This window comes from Danio rerio, chromosome 10 (genome assembly GCF_049306965.1).
Source record: "Danio rerio strain Tuebingen ecotype United States chromosome 10, GRCz12tu, whole genome shotgun sequence".
In the NCBI taxonomy this organism is placed as follows: domain Eukaryota; kingdom Metazoa; phylum Chordata; class Actinopteri; order Cypriniformes; family Danionidae; genus Danio; species Danio rerio.
This window is the reverse complement of record NC_133185.1, coordinates 27,520,865-27,535,000: the sequence shown is the minus strand read 5'-3', so window position 1 is coordinate 27,535,000 and position 14,136 is coordinate 27,520,865. Positions and strand designations below refer to the sequence as shown.

Here is a 14,136-nt window from a genome sequence, read left to right as displayed (position 1 = left end):
AAAATGTATATTGTTATAATTTCCAAATGTGACTGCTCGTCTGGTCTAGACGATGAAAAACATAACTTAAAATACATGCCAATCTTGGGGGCGTTCTCCATGAGCTATTCAAAAGTCTGTATTGTTTTCTGATTGGACTTCTTTTCACTGGGATTTTCCACTCACATACTTTATATGAGAATAAAAAACAATGGTATTTGAGGCTCACATTATGGCCATTTCCATGTACTGAACTCTTCGACAATGCTCAAGTATACCCAGATTTTCTTTATAGTGTACCTTTAATAATGCAAGTTAAAATGTCTTTATCCAATTTAATTAATGCAAGGCACTGCAGCAACATATTTTTTACAGTTTAGCAACTGCCCTTTCAATAATAAAACATTAAATTTATTCTTAATGCCGCTGAAAATATAATAATCTGAAACTGGTGTGTACATTTTAAAACATGATCAGAATTATGCTTTGAGTTTTAATGTTTAATGAATCATAACATAAAACTGTTCTTCAATATTTCCTGTTTCCCATGTTTAGCAAAATAATTTATATAAAGAGATTTTGATTTAAAGAGATTTAAAAAGATTTATTGTTTGCTTTATACATCTAGCCAGAGTATAAATCCGAGCCAAACGTTTTTGTTTATACCAAAGACTAGAACAAAGCTGCATTAATGGAGCTCGATCTGATTTATCATGTGATTTACTGTCATGAAACACCCTGAAATGAAGTGGTACTGTAAGTATGTAGATATAATTTGTTTACATTAGCATAAGGCAAATCACTGCTGGTAAATGCAGCACTTTACTGAATGAGTTACAGTTTAGCTTGAGACTCCCATATAATGAGACAACTGAGGAATGCAGACTGGGAATAAAGAGATGTTTGCTTTGCAGGCACTCAAACATTTACTGAAAGAAATTCTGCAACTGTTCTCCAACATACACACACACACACACACACACACACGCACGCACACACACGCACACACAAACAGACACACAGACACACAGACACACACACAGACACATACACACACGTACGCACACGCTACACCACTGACCAATTTTTTCTTTCAAGAGACAGACAGACACATTTGGTCTCCGAGGTAACCACGCTTTTGTCTATCTTGTTGCCAGGTGACTGGTTGTCATAGATTCAGACATGTACATTTATCTGATATGAAACTCCCGCTGCTCTCCTTCACTCGCTCTGATCACCTGAACTTCATACTCTCTCTATGCTTCCAGTGTCTCCATTTTACTTCACTTTCATTAGTCTTTTCGGAATTCTTTTACTTCATAACCATAAAATAAATGAATAAATGAAATATATAAAAGATTATGAATTTATTTGTTTTTAATTCTAATAAAATTGTAAAAATAATAAAATTGTAATAAAATTCTAATGTGACAAATCAAAGTGACAAAAACCTGACAGAAGAAACATCTTGATGAACAGATTTATGGATAGATAAACAGTCAAACAGATTCTGAATAACTCCTTAGCAGCCACCCTGAACCCTCTTAGTTTCGGCCTAGCAACTCCCTAGAAAACAACAGACAGATGAATAAATTAACAAATGGACAGAAACAAATGGACAGATGGAGAAATGAGAAGATGGATTACCTACTAGCTAGCTAGATGGTTGAGGATGGATGGATGGAAGAGAGAAAGGATGTACATACAGACAGGCGGACTGATGGACGGATAGATGGATGGAAGGAAAGAGGGTGGACAGACAGGTAGGTGGATGGATGGAGGAAGGAAAGGATGGACAAACAGACAGGTAAATGGATGGACGGACGGATGGATGGATGGATGGATGGATGGACGGATGGACGGATGGATGGATATACAGACAGGTGGATGGAGGGATGGATGGATGGATAGAGGAAGAAAAGAGGGTGGACATACAGACAGGTGGATGGATGGATGGATGGATGGAGGGATGAGGGAGGAAGGAAAGATGGTGGACATGGATGGATGGATGCATGGATGGATGGATGGACATACAGACAGAAAGACAGGCAGATTAATTGATGGATTGCCAGATGGATGGTCTGAGAGGCGGATGGATGGACAATGGATGAATGTAAGACGGGTGGACAAAGACAGGTGGATTGATGGATGGATGGAAAGTGGACATACAGACAGGTGGATGGAGGGATGGATGGATGGATTGATAGAGGAAGAAAAGAGGGTGGACATACAGACAGGTGGATGGATAGATGGATGATAGATGGATGGATGGATGGATGGATGGATGGATGGATGGATGGATGGATGAGGGAGGAAGGAAAGAGGATGGACATGGATGGATGCATGAATGGATGGACATACAGACAGAAAGACAGGCAGATTAATTGATGGATTGCCAGATGGATGGTCTGAGAGGCGGATGGATGGACAACGAATGAATGGAAGAAGTGTGGACATAAAGACAGGTGGATTGATGGATGGATGGATGGATGGATGGATGAATAAAGGAAAGGATGGCCATACAGACAGGTGGATTGATGGGAGGACGGAAGAATTGATGGATGAAGGCGAGTGGGTGACATAAAGACAGGTTGACTGATGGTTGAATGATGGATGGAGGAAGGAAGAAAAGAGGGTGGACTCAGAGAGGTAGATAGATGGATGGATGGACGGATGAAAGAGGATGGAAATACAGTCAGGTGGATGGAATGGATGGATGGATGGATGAGGGAGGAAGGAAAGAGGATGGACATGGATGGATGCATGGATGGATGCATGGACATACAGACAGAAAGATAGGCAGATTAATTGATGGATTGCCAGATGGATGGTCTGAGGCGCGGATGGATGGACAAGGGATGAATGGAAGACGTGTGGACATAAAGACAGGTGGATTGATGAATGGATGGATTGATGGATGAATAAAGGAAAGGATGGCCATACAGACAGGTGGATTGACGGGCGGATGGAAGAATTGATGGATGAAGGCCAGTGGGTGACATAAAGACAGGTTGACTGATGGTTGAATGATGGATGGAGGAAGGAAGGAAGAAAAGAGGGTGGACTCAGAGAGGTGGATAGATGGATGGATGGATGAAAGAGGATGGAAATACAGTCAGGTGGATGGATGGGATGGATGGATGGATGGATTGGATTGGATGGAGGAAGAAAATAGGGTAGAAAGACAGATGGATGGGTGGATGGAAGAAGGAAAGGATGGACATTCAGACAGGTGGTTTGATGAATGGAGGGATGGATGGATGGATGGACGGACGGACAGATGGATGGATGGCGGAAGGAAAGAGGGTGGACATACAGAAAGGTGGATGGATTGATAGAGGAAGGAAAGAGGGTGGACATACAGACAGGTGGATGGAAGAGGGAAAGGATGGACATACAGACAATGATTGATGGATGGATGAATGGATGGAAGGATGGATTGATGAAGGAAAGGATGACCATACAGACAGGTGGATTGACGGACAGACGGACAGACAGACGGATTGATGTATGAAAGGAAAATGGGTGGACATACATACAGATGGATGGATGAATGGATGGATGGATTGATGGATGGATAGACAAAGACAGGTATATTGATGGATGGATGGTTTGAAGGATGGACAGATGGATGGATGAAGGAATGAAAAGACAGACATACAGACAGGTAGACTGAGGGATGGATGGAGGAACGGACAGCTAGAGAGAAAATGAGAGAGAGCTAGAGAGAGAAAGAGAGAAGCTTGTCTGTCCTTCAACTGACACAGTTAGAGGGAGCTGCGAGTGTTTGGGTAAATTTGGCTAATTCTGCTGATGTGCCGGGGGAGAGAAACACACTCCAGCTGACTGAACTGGGTTAGTATAAAATATAGGGCAAAGATCCAAACCAAAACCACCACACACACACACATACGTCTCTAAACACAAATGGCAGCTGGTGCGTATTGGATACAAAGACAAACCAGAGTGCCTGTGCCACACACTCTCTCACACAAACACACATTAACAATCCCATATAGCAAGCTGGCATAAACGTACACAAACACACAAGACCTCTCGCACAAGTAAACTTCTTTTTGGTATCCATGTTCTGCTGATTGTCTGATTTGTAAATATTTACGTTAACACTCTCCAAATTCCCAGGTCCCTTCAACTGGCCCACAGTTTACCCCGTGCGTCTAATGTGGAAAGAGACACAATCGCACACACACAATGTGTTTACCTCATCCTTAAAATAAAATACACAGCACTAACGAGAGAGCAAGACAGAGGGAAAACACTCAGACAGGCAACAACAAATTCAGGAAGACATGGACACACACACACACACACACCACAAACACACATCCACAGGCAGGAATCATTAGTCCACCACACACACAACACACAACATCACGCAAGTCAGGAGACAAATGCATTCGGACAAACTACCGAAGCAGCAACAGTGAACCGGATTCATTCGGGAACAGAAGGAAACCTGATGTAACACGTCTGCACATCACTCCAGCTTCTATAATTTATTGATAATGGAGAACTGTGAAAATATTACGAATAAAACTTTTAACTGTCTCCCGCCATGATGATATTTTAAAGTGTGAAGTCTCTAAAGAATAACTGCTTCAATAAAGCCTCCAGATGACGTGATAAAATAATTAATAACTGGAGCAATGAACCCCTCGCATTTAAGTCAAATGTGGCTTAGGGCTGGAGGATTACTCAAAGGTGAGGTTTATGTGCATTTATTCAGTAAAGTCAGTTAATAACATTAATGTGTGATTTAGACTCACTGGCCACTTTATTAAGTACAACTTACTAGTACCGGGTTGGACTCATTTGTGCCTTCAGAACTGCCTTAATCCCTTGTGGCATAGATTCAACAAGGCACTGGAAATTTTCCTTATAGATTTTGGTCTATATTAACATGATAGCTTCACCCAATTGCTGCAGAGTTGTCGGCTGCACATCCATGATGCCAATCTTCCATTTAATCTTATGTTTCTAATGCAATGCTTGGGATTTCCTGTGTTTCTTCTTTGTGGGTGTTTGGAGTTTCTGTGCAAGAGCGCCCTCTGGCCTATGGAGGAGATTTGCTGGTTCACTTCAGCCAATTTCTTGTTTTCCTTTCTTTTTTTCAATTAATTGCACAGCCCTAAAGTGACTTGAAATGGATTTTAGCTACTTTTTTGAAACATTTAAATGGTCTTATTATGTTTCATTAACTGGTGCATATTATTACAAATTAATGGTCATAATGGTCAGACATTTTCAAAGGATTTTTGCAAAGTTTAATTGGCTAATTTCTCACAAACCTTTACATATTCTTTTTTTTTTTTTTCAAAAACATGACTCTATTCTGATGTATAACAACCTTTCACAGTGTAACCAAGACCTTAAGGAAGAATTTACGCTATATTTGCTTTTGTTATTTAAGGTTCATTAAAGAAAGATGCCAGACTTACAAATTAATATGTTAGAAACAGCATTTTAAAATTACCAAGCATTTATTTTAGTAGACTATATTGACCACTTATGCATGTTAAAAAATGCTTTAATTATTATATCGTTCATCAAAACACAATCATTATTTATTAATATAACACATACATATTTCAACAAATCATGAAAGAAGCTAGGGCTGCACGATATTGGAAAAAATTGACATTGCGATATTTTTTTCCTCTGCGATATATATTGCGATATTATATATATATATATATATATATATATATATATATATATATATATATATATATATATATATATATATATATATAAACACACACACAACGGTTCTGTCTGGTTCTCGAATCTGATTGGCTGATAGCTGTGCGATATTCTACAATATCAGAACTCGTACAGCGGCTTCACCCTTGTTTATTACTCCACACACATAAGAACACTCTACAGTTTGACAAATATTGATGTTGTTGGACAACATAATGTAGTTTTGAGGCTTTTTAGTTGTAGAATGTAGTTGTTTAGATTGCAACTATGCAGTTTATTTAAAAGGATCTCTCTCTGTTGTATGTTGTAGTGCTGTATGTATATCATAGTGTGAGATTGGACTCGCATATCAGGAATGTATGTATTCTGTGTTGGCCACTCTATAACCCGGAGTTACTTTTTGGTTGGTCATCTGTTTGTTTTTAATGAGTGTCCTGTTTTCGTTACTGCAGACTAGTTCAGTAAACAGAAAGTAGGAGGAAATGCCTGCATGCATTTAGCATTTTTCCTTATCGCTAACACAACATTAACTTGATTTTGCTGATTGTGATTGTGTTGCTTTGGCTTTTACGAGGTTAATTATAGTGATATCCCGATTGCAAAAGAGAAATAAATGCCTCTAGACTGATGGCATTTCATGCCCTTCAGCCTTATAATCCTAAAATGTGAGCAAAATCTCCTGTTTTGTCATCACTTTATACATTACGCTAGAGAATCATTCAAATACAAACTCTAAAGTGACGTTAGTGATCTAGTAATGGTTTCTGCTGTTATGACGTCAGCTAGAGATGTGAAGGAATGGCGGAAAAAAGTAGTTCCACTTACATAAGGTTTTTCAGACTCTCCGTGTTAAATTTTATTTTTTTTATAACATGATTATGCCATCGAACTGTTGTATAAACACAATAATCACACTTGTAGCAGTGCGATATGGCTATATATCATCACTTGCGGGACACTAATGCCCTACTCTTACCAGTGCCGTTATACAGCCATAATCACACTACTACTCGTGCAACAGTTTAAATATATTGCATTTAAATATATCAGGAAAGATGATGAAAGAGTTTCCTACAATAATATTTACCTGCATAAAACTACAGTTTTAACCAAACCTTCTAAACCTTTTTTCAATCGTGGTATTTTTTCTTGCCGAGTTTATAGCTAAAATGTCATACATCACAGAAAACTAAACACTTACAAGATATGAAGATCTGAATATGACCAAATGTCAGATATCAAGACAACACCGCCATGATCTGATAGAGACAATTCACTCCTTCAGTTGTAAAATTGAAAAACCTCTAAATCATTCTCTTTTTATACCCATCAGTTCACAGGTTCATAAGTGTAATCTCTGAGAGCGATATAGCGAAGCGAGGCTCATTCTGAATATAGTCACGAATCCAGACTTCACAATATAACACCTCTCATACCTTAAATAAGAAATAGCTGCAATGTGTGTGTGTAGAGGTGATGAACACACTGCAGAGAGGCAAGGACTTCAAAAAAACACTGTGAAAAGAGACGCAGGGCATGTGGAGAGACAGTAGAAACAGAGACGCCAGAGACGGACGTCCAGAGGGACATTCAGCCTCCTGGACCAGAGAGACACACACACAGAGTTCATGACACACAGGCCATGACTGCGCTTATGGCAAACACTGACCTTTTAGAGGGAATGAGGGAAGGTAAAATACCCAGAGTGTGTGTGTGTGTGTGTGTGTGTGTGTGTGTGTGTGTGTGTGTGTAGCTGTAAAGTCAGTCAATGACAGCTGGAGTTCCTTTGAACAGCTCGGATTCAAGAGTCAGCAAATATGTGAGTCTCTGTGTCCAATGTATGTCTAGCGGCTTGAGTTACACCACATCTTCTGTGTGTGTGCGCGTTAACAACTCTCTCAAGAAAAATATATAACTTAAACCAAGGCCAAAAACAAACCAAATATTATTTGATTATTCATTATCATCAATTTGCCGACTACATCAATCTACTAACAATAAATGAGTCCGCAACATGTTCTGTTGAAAACACTTGGATGGGCAAAACAGAAAAAAGTAAAATCCATTCTATCCACTAATCTTCAATAACTTTTGAACAGAATGAGATTGGAAAGGGAACTGTACAATAAAGGAATCACAAAGGTAAATGTTTATAACAAAATACAATTAATTACAGGGTGTAATGATTAATAAATTACAATAATAATAATAATAACAACAATAATAAAAAGTGAACTTTATAAAATAATGTCACCTCATATGTCTGTTTACATATAATTATGATCATCACCAGTTTTGTGGGTAACACATTACAAGTAGCGTGAGTTTATGGAACAAAATCAATGCCAAAAGTATTGAAATAAAAAGCTTGTGAAAAAGCACTAACTGAAAAAATAATACACTGATTTACTAACAGCTTGAGTTTTAGTGATTTAAGTTTGTAATTTAGGTCCTAAAATTTAACACAGCTGTTTTTTAAAGTTGTAAATATCTTAATTCAAAACACAAATTCATACTTTAATACTTCACTTTAAGTATTCATACTTTAAGTGTTATTCAATACTTTAAATTCAACTTCCAGATTTCACTTCCAAAATACTTAGTTCTGTTTAAAGTACAAAGTATAATATTCAAAAGTTAATTTTATTTAAGTTCAAGAATTCGCTTTCATAAAAAGTGGGTCAAATTCGGCTGTTAAAATTCGACATTACAACCCGGAACTGCAGGAAAAGCAATAGATTGGAGACAGCAGATTCAATAGATTGCAGATTGCTTTTTCACCACTTTTACATGCATGTAACCCTACCGGTCTGAGGAGGGGAGAAGCTGCAATACCAGAATGGGAAATAATTACCGATGAGGTGAAAGATCGCTGGATCACCTCATGGGATTCGAGGAGTGAGGTTTATGCTAGGGATGGGCGATGTCGACCAATTTGGCATTGTACGATGCCTAATGTGAAACATCGTGATGGACGATGGTATCGTCATTGTAGGCATTGATGCTGTGACACGTTACCTGATGAATTTAAATGACCAAAGAGTCATTAGATAGAGACAAGATTAATTAAATCTCATATTTAAAAACTATAGAGAGATACGATCCTGCTGTACATCCTTAATAAACTGTCCGAAGTGCACTGCTCTCTGGGGTTTTGTGTTCAAACATCCTATACTGACTCCCCAGAGCTCAGACATGCGCATATACTGCTGACGCGCATGCCAGAGTGTGTGTTTGTGGTCACATGCTTTCTCCACCGCCTTAAACTCCAGATTCAGTTAACATTTTACTGAATCAAAATAACCTACAGTGCTTTAAAATCATAGAACAGGAAGAGCTAGATAAAATTATAAATAGCTCTAAACCAGCTACATGTATGTTGGACTCCATTCCAACAAAATTACTGAAAGAATTGTTACCTGCTATAGGAGAACCTCTTCTTAATGTTATCAACTCTTCTTTATCTTTAGGCCATGTTCCAAATTCTTACAACCTAGATCTTATTAAAGCCTATTATTAAGAAACAGCAACTGGACCCCAGCAACTTAGCTAATTATAGACCTATTTTAAATCTTCAATTTATGTCTAAAATACTAGAAAAAGTTTTGATGTTTTTGACTAAAAAATGTTTTTGAAGTGTTTCAGTCAGGTTTCAGGGCTCATCACAGTACAGAAACCGCATAAGTGAAAATAACCAATAATCTACTCCTAGCTGCTGAACAAGGGTGCATCTCGCTATTAGTTTTACTTGATCTTAGTGCGGCATTCGACAACATTGACTACAGTATCCTCATAAATCGCTTAAAGTCTACAGGTGTCCAGGGACAGGCTCTACAATGGTTTAAGTCATACTTAACTGACCGTTACCAGTTTGTGAATATTAATGGACAGCCTTCACAAGTCACCCCAGTAAAGTATGGGGTGCCTCAAAGATCAGTTTTAGGCCCTTTGCTGTTTACAATTTACATGCTACCTCTGGGAGACATTATTAGAAGACATGGTGTCAGCTTTCATTGCTACGCAAATGATAATTATATATTTCATCTAAACCTGATGAAATGTCTAAACTGTCTAAGCTAACTGAGTGTATTAAAGACGTTAAACACTGGATGACCAACAATTTTCTTCTCTTAAACTAAACAGAATAGTTACTTATTGGGCCTAAAATCCTGCACACAGAAGATCTCGCAACTCAATCTAAAATTAGAGGGATATAAAGTTAACGTTAGCTCTACTATAAAACATCTGGGTGTCATATTAGACAGCAATTTAACTTTTGAAAACCATATATCCCATTTCACAAAAACTGTCTTCTTTCATCTGAGAAATATCGCTAAGTTACGAAGTATGCTATCCCTCACAGATGCAGAAAAGCTAGTCCATGCTTTTATGACTTCTAGGCTGGATTACTGTAATGCTCTGTTTACTGGCTGCCTAGCATACTCTATTACCAAACTTCTATTAGTACAAAATGCAGCTGCCAGAGTTCTTACCGGGTCTAGTAAATGTGATCACATTACCCCAATTTTATCCTCCTTACACTGGCTGCCTGTTAAGTTTTGTATTTGTATTTAAATTTGAATTTAAAATATTGCTTCTTATTTATAAAGCTTTAAAAAATCTAGCTCCTGTTTATCTAACCAACCATCATGGATTGTCTCGTATCAATCCAACCTGCTCTTTAAGATCTCAAAACTTAGGGCTTCTGGTAGTACCTAGAGTAGCAAAGTAGAATAAAGGGGGTAGAGCCTTCTCATTTATGGCTCCTAAAGTCTGGAATAGCCTTCCTGATAATGTCCGAGGCTCAGACACACTCTCCCAATTCAAAACTAGATTAAAGACCTATCTATTTAGTAAAGCATACACTCAGTGCATCACTTAGCGGGTTTCCACACATGTTTCTGCATCTTGTTTATATACACTATGAACAGCAGCTACACTAATTATTCTCTTTATTCTCCATTTTCACCTGGGATACTCTTCCAGAGGACCTCAGACTATGCAGAGTCACTGATTGGATCCAAGACCAGCGACGAGTTGATTCCAAGGTTTCCATATCCTGGACCAGGCCGTATCCTGAGCAGCTGCTGTGGTGGTCATAGAGGAGTGGAGAGCATGAGACTGATTCCTGTGACACTCCAGGGACAGACGAGTCTTCGCTGAGGCCAGCTTTCAGCCTCCGCTGCTAAGACTGCAGCTCTGCACAAGATGTTTGGCCAGCGGAGAAATTAAAATGGCCGTGCCCAACTGCGTCTGGTTTCTCTCAAGGTTTTTTTTCTTCACTTTCGCCAATTGGTGATTTTTTTTTCCCTCTCCGCTGTCGCCTCTAGCTTGCATGGTTTGGGATCGGTAGAGCTACGCATCAATAAATTTGCTCTTCAGTGTTTGGACTCTCAGTAGTGATTTTTAAACCACACTGAACTGAGCTAAACTGAACTGAACTTAAACACTGAAAACTGGACTGACACTGTTCCAATTTACTATGACCTTCTATGTGAAGCTGCTTTGACACAATCTACATTGTAAAAGCGCTATACAAATAAAGCTGAATTGAATTTAACATGATTTGCGTTTTCATCGGTATAGTGTGGAAGAAGAGCCATTCAGAAATGTGAGGTTAAACACAGTGTAGACGTAGATCGTTTTTATTCTAAAATGTCATTTTAAAAGAAAGAGATATTAGTATAAACGGGGCCTAAGTGTGTGTTTTTCGCAAGCAGGTTGCTACTGCAACGGGGGCGGGGCGGAGGATTGCGATGCTTCATCATGCCTCAGCATCGTGATGTCTACCTGCCATCGGCGATGGACGATGGCATCATCTATCGACTTAACCCAAGTTTACACGACCCCCAGCTGGCTTTCATTACTTTAGGGCAAATATACATGTCCAAAACATCATTTACCCATTTTAGGCCTACTCATTATCCTTTTATTAGCCTCATAATATTTTTATTATATTCAGTACATTGATATTAATATTAAGTGGTACTTTTGTGCCATTATTAGCTTTTTTTTCCATCACCTATTTACTGGTTTAAAAAGTTAAATTGGTCCATCTTCACCTGCTGGTGAAAAACCAATCTGCAATCTATCGAATTTCTGTCTCCAATCTATTGCTTTTCCTGCAGTTCCCAGATGTAACGTTGAATTTTAACAGCTAAATTTGAGCCACTGAGTTTAAAGTTAATTTTAAAATTGCCTTTTGAATATTATACTTTGTATTTTTAAACAGAACTGAATATTTTGGAAGTGAAATCTGGAGGTTGAATGTGAAGTATTGAACTGAAGCATAAATTTGTGTTTTGAATTGAAATATTTACAGCTTTAATAAACAGCTGTGTTCAATTTTAGAACGTAAATTACAAACTTAAGTCACTAAAAACTCAAGCTGTTGTTAATTGAGTGTATTATTTTTTCGGTAATTTTTTTTTCAGTTAGTGCTTTTCGACAAGCTTTTTATTTCAATACTTTTGGGATTGATTTTGTTCCATACGAGTTATGTAATAATATTACTTTAATAAGTAATAAGTAAAGTAACATGTTGCTTTTTAAAAAATGTAACTCGAATTACTTTTGAAATTAATTAATATGTTTTTAAAAATAGTTTGCTAAACTGAAATGAGTGTAATCACATTGAATCACACTCAATGAGAAAATGAGCCCCCAGCAGAAACAGACAAAAACCAAGAAGGCAGAGGCTTACATTTCTGTAATGGAAATACTCTCGTTATTTTAAACACATGGAAGAAAAGAGGATAGTCTCATTGCACAGTGATTTTATTGAACTGATGGACCTTTTTTACAAGACTGGTATGATGCGTTTTAAATTTAGATTTTTTAAGACTATGAACACTTACATGCATATATCATCTTTGCGAATTACCACTTATGCAAGGAGTTTCAAATACAGCGTCTATGGGGCTGAGAGTAAATTTGACGTTTTTCTCTCCTTCGGCTGTTGTCCTTACAACACTATTTCCCTCTTTATCTTGAAATCTTAATAACACCATCATTAAGTTTTTTTATTATCATTTTAGCAAATAGGGTTATAAAAAAAATATTGATTCACTGCGCTTTAGGTTTACCCAACTATAATGCCTTCAGCTACAGAGAAACCCAGAAATATGAAAAGGGTCTATAAGACAAAAATACAAAGGTAGCAAACACATTGCTTTCAACTTTCCTTAATCTGTGTACGACATGTATTGCATCAGGAAGTTCTCAGAAGGTAAAATTATTACAAAAATATGAATAAAGTGTGTTGGTAATACAGTGTGTCATTAAATGTAGAGCTCCTCTATTTTTTTAAAAGAAGAAGAAGAAGAAGAAGAAAGTACCCTGCAAGTTCTGAAAGAGATCAAGCCTCAGACAGGTATGAAAAAGTAGCTCAAAAGTAACGCAACAAAAAACTTTCCATAAAAATTAACTAAGTAACGCAACTTTTTTGTGGAGTAAGTCAGTATTGTAATTACTTTCAAAAGTAACTTTCCTCAACACTGATCATCGCTTAGAACACAGGTGTCAAACTCAGTTCCAAAAGGGCCGCAGCTCTGCACAGTTTAGTTCCAACCCTAATTAAACACACCTGATCAAACTAATTGTATCCTTCAGGCTTGTTTGAAACCTACAGGTAAGTGTGTTGGAGCAGGGTTGGAACTAAACTGTGCAGGGCTTCGGCCCTCCAGGAATTGAGTTTGACTCCCCTGGCTTACATTATATGACATGGCTGCAAACTGATATTTGAATGACTGACTGGATGTGAATGGTAGGCTACAGTGTCATAAGTTAATGTATTTGAAAACAGCGACCATAATTGAAAAGAAACAGAGTTCCTTATATTCTAAAGAACCAACATTTCTTAAATAAAGCAAAAAGTCCAACGTTGTGTAGGCCTATTATCTATGGTCTTGGCAGCTGATGCCTGTATGTCAGTGCGCTACAGATTTCTGTCAACATTTACTCACCACTAAACGCTGGTCCTGCTTTCAGTGTCTGCTGCTTACTGATGGTGTTAAGACGTGAACTTCATTACCAGTGCTGCTCTGAGAGTCGCGTCACTGTTTTTACCGATTCATCCGGGAAAAACTAGAAGCTCAACGAGCGCAAACGTCTTTGCGACAACACGTCAAAATAAAAGTTGTGATTGACTTATGGAATTATGCCAGAATTCATTCATTATTAATCCAAAGTTAAGTATAATGTACTTCTAACAACAACTATAACAAACAAACAGATAAATAAAATAAAATAAAATAAAATAAAATAAAATAAAATAAAACAAAATATAATAAAATAAAATAAAATAAAATAAAATAAAATAAAATAAAATAAAATAAAATAAAATAAAATAAAATAAAATAAACAGACAGGCTGCATGGTGGCTCAGTGGTTTGCATTGTTGCCTCACAGCAAGGTTGCTGGTCCGAGTCCTGG

The 14,136-nt window shown here is 37.7% G+C and overlaps 1 protein-coding gene across 1 annotated transcript in view; it reads right to left on the bottom strand.

The window, feature by feature from the left end:
* Positions 1–13,771, bottom strand: part of kdm6bb (lysine (K)-specific demethylase 6B, b) — a 139,510-nt gene extending 125,739 nt beyond the window's left edge. The window contains exon 1 of the mRNA XM_068223805.2: positions 13,668–13,771. The gene's annotated coding sequence lies outside the window, so the exon portion shown is untranslated. The remainder of the gene's footprint in view (positions 1–13,667) is intronic.
* Between the last annotated feature and the right edge of the window lie 365 nt (positions 13,772–14,136).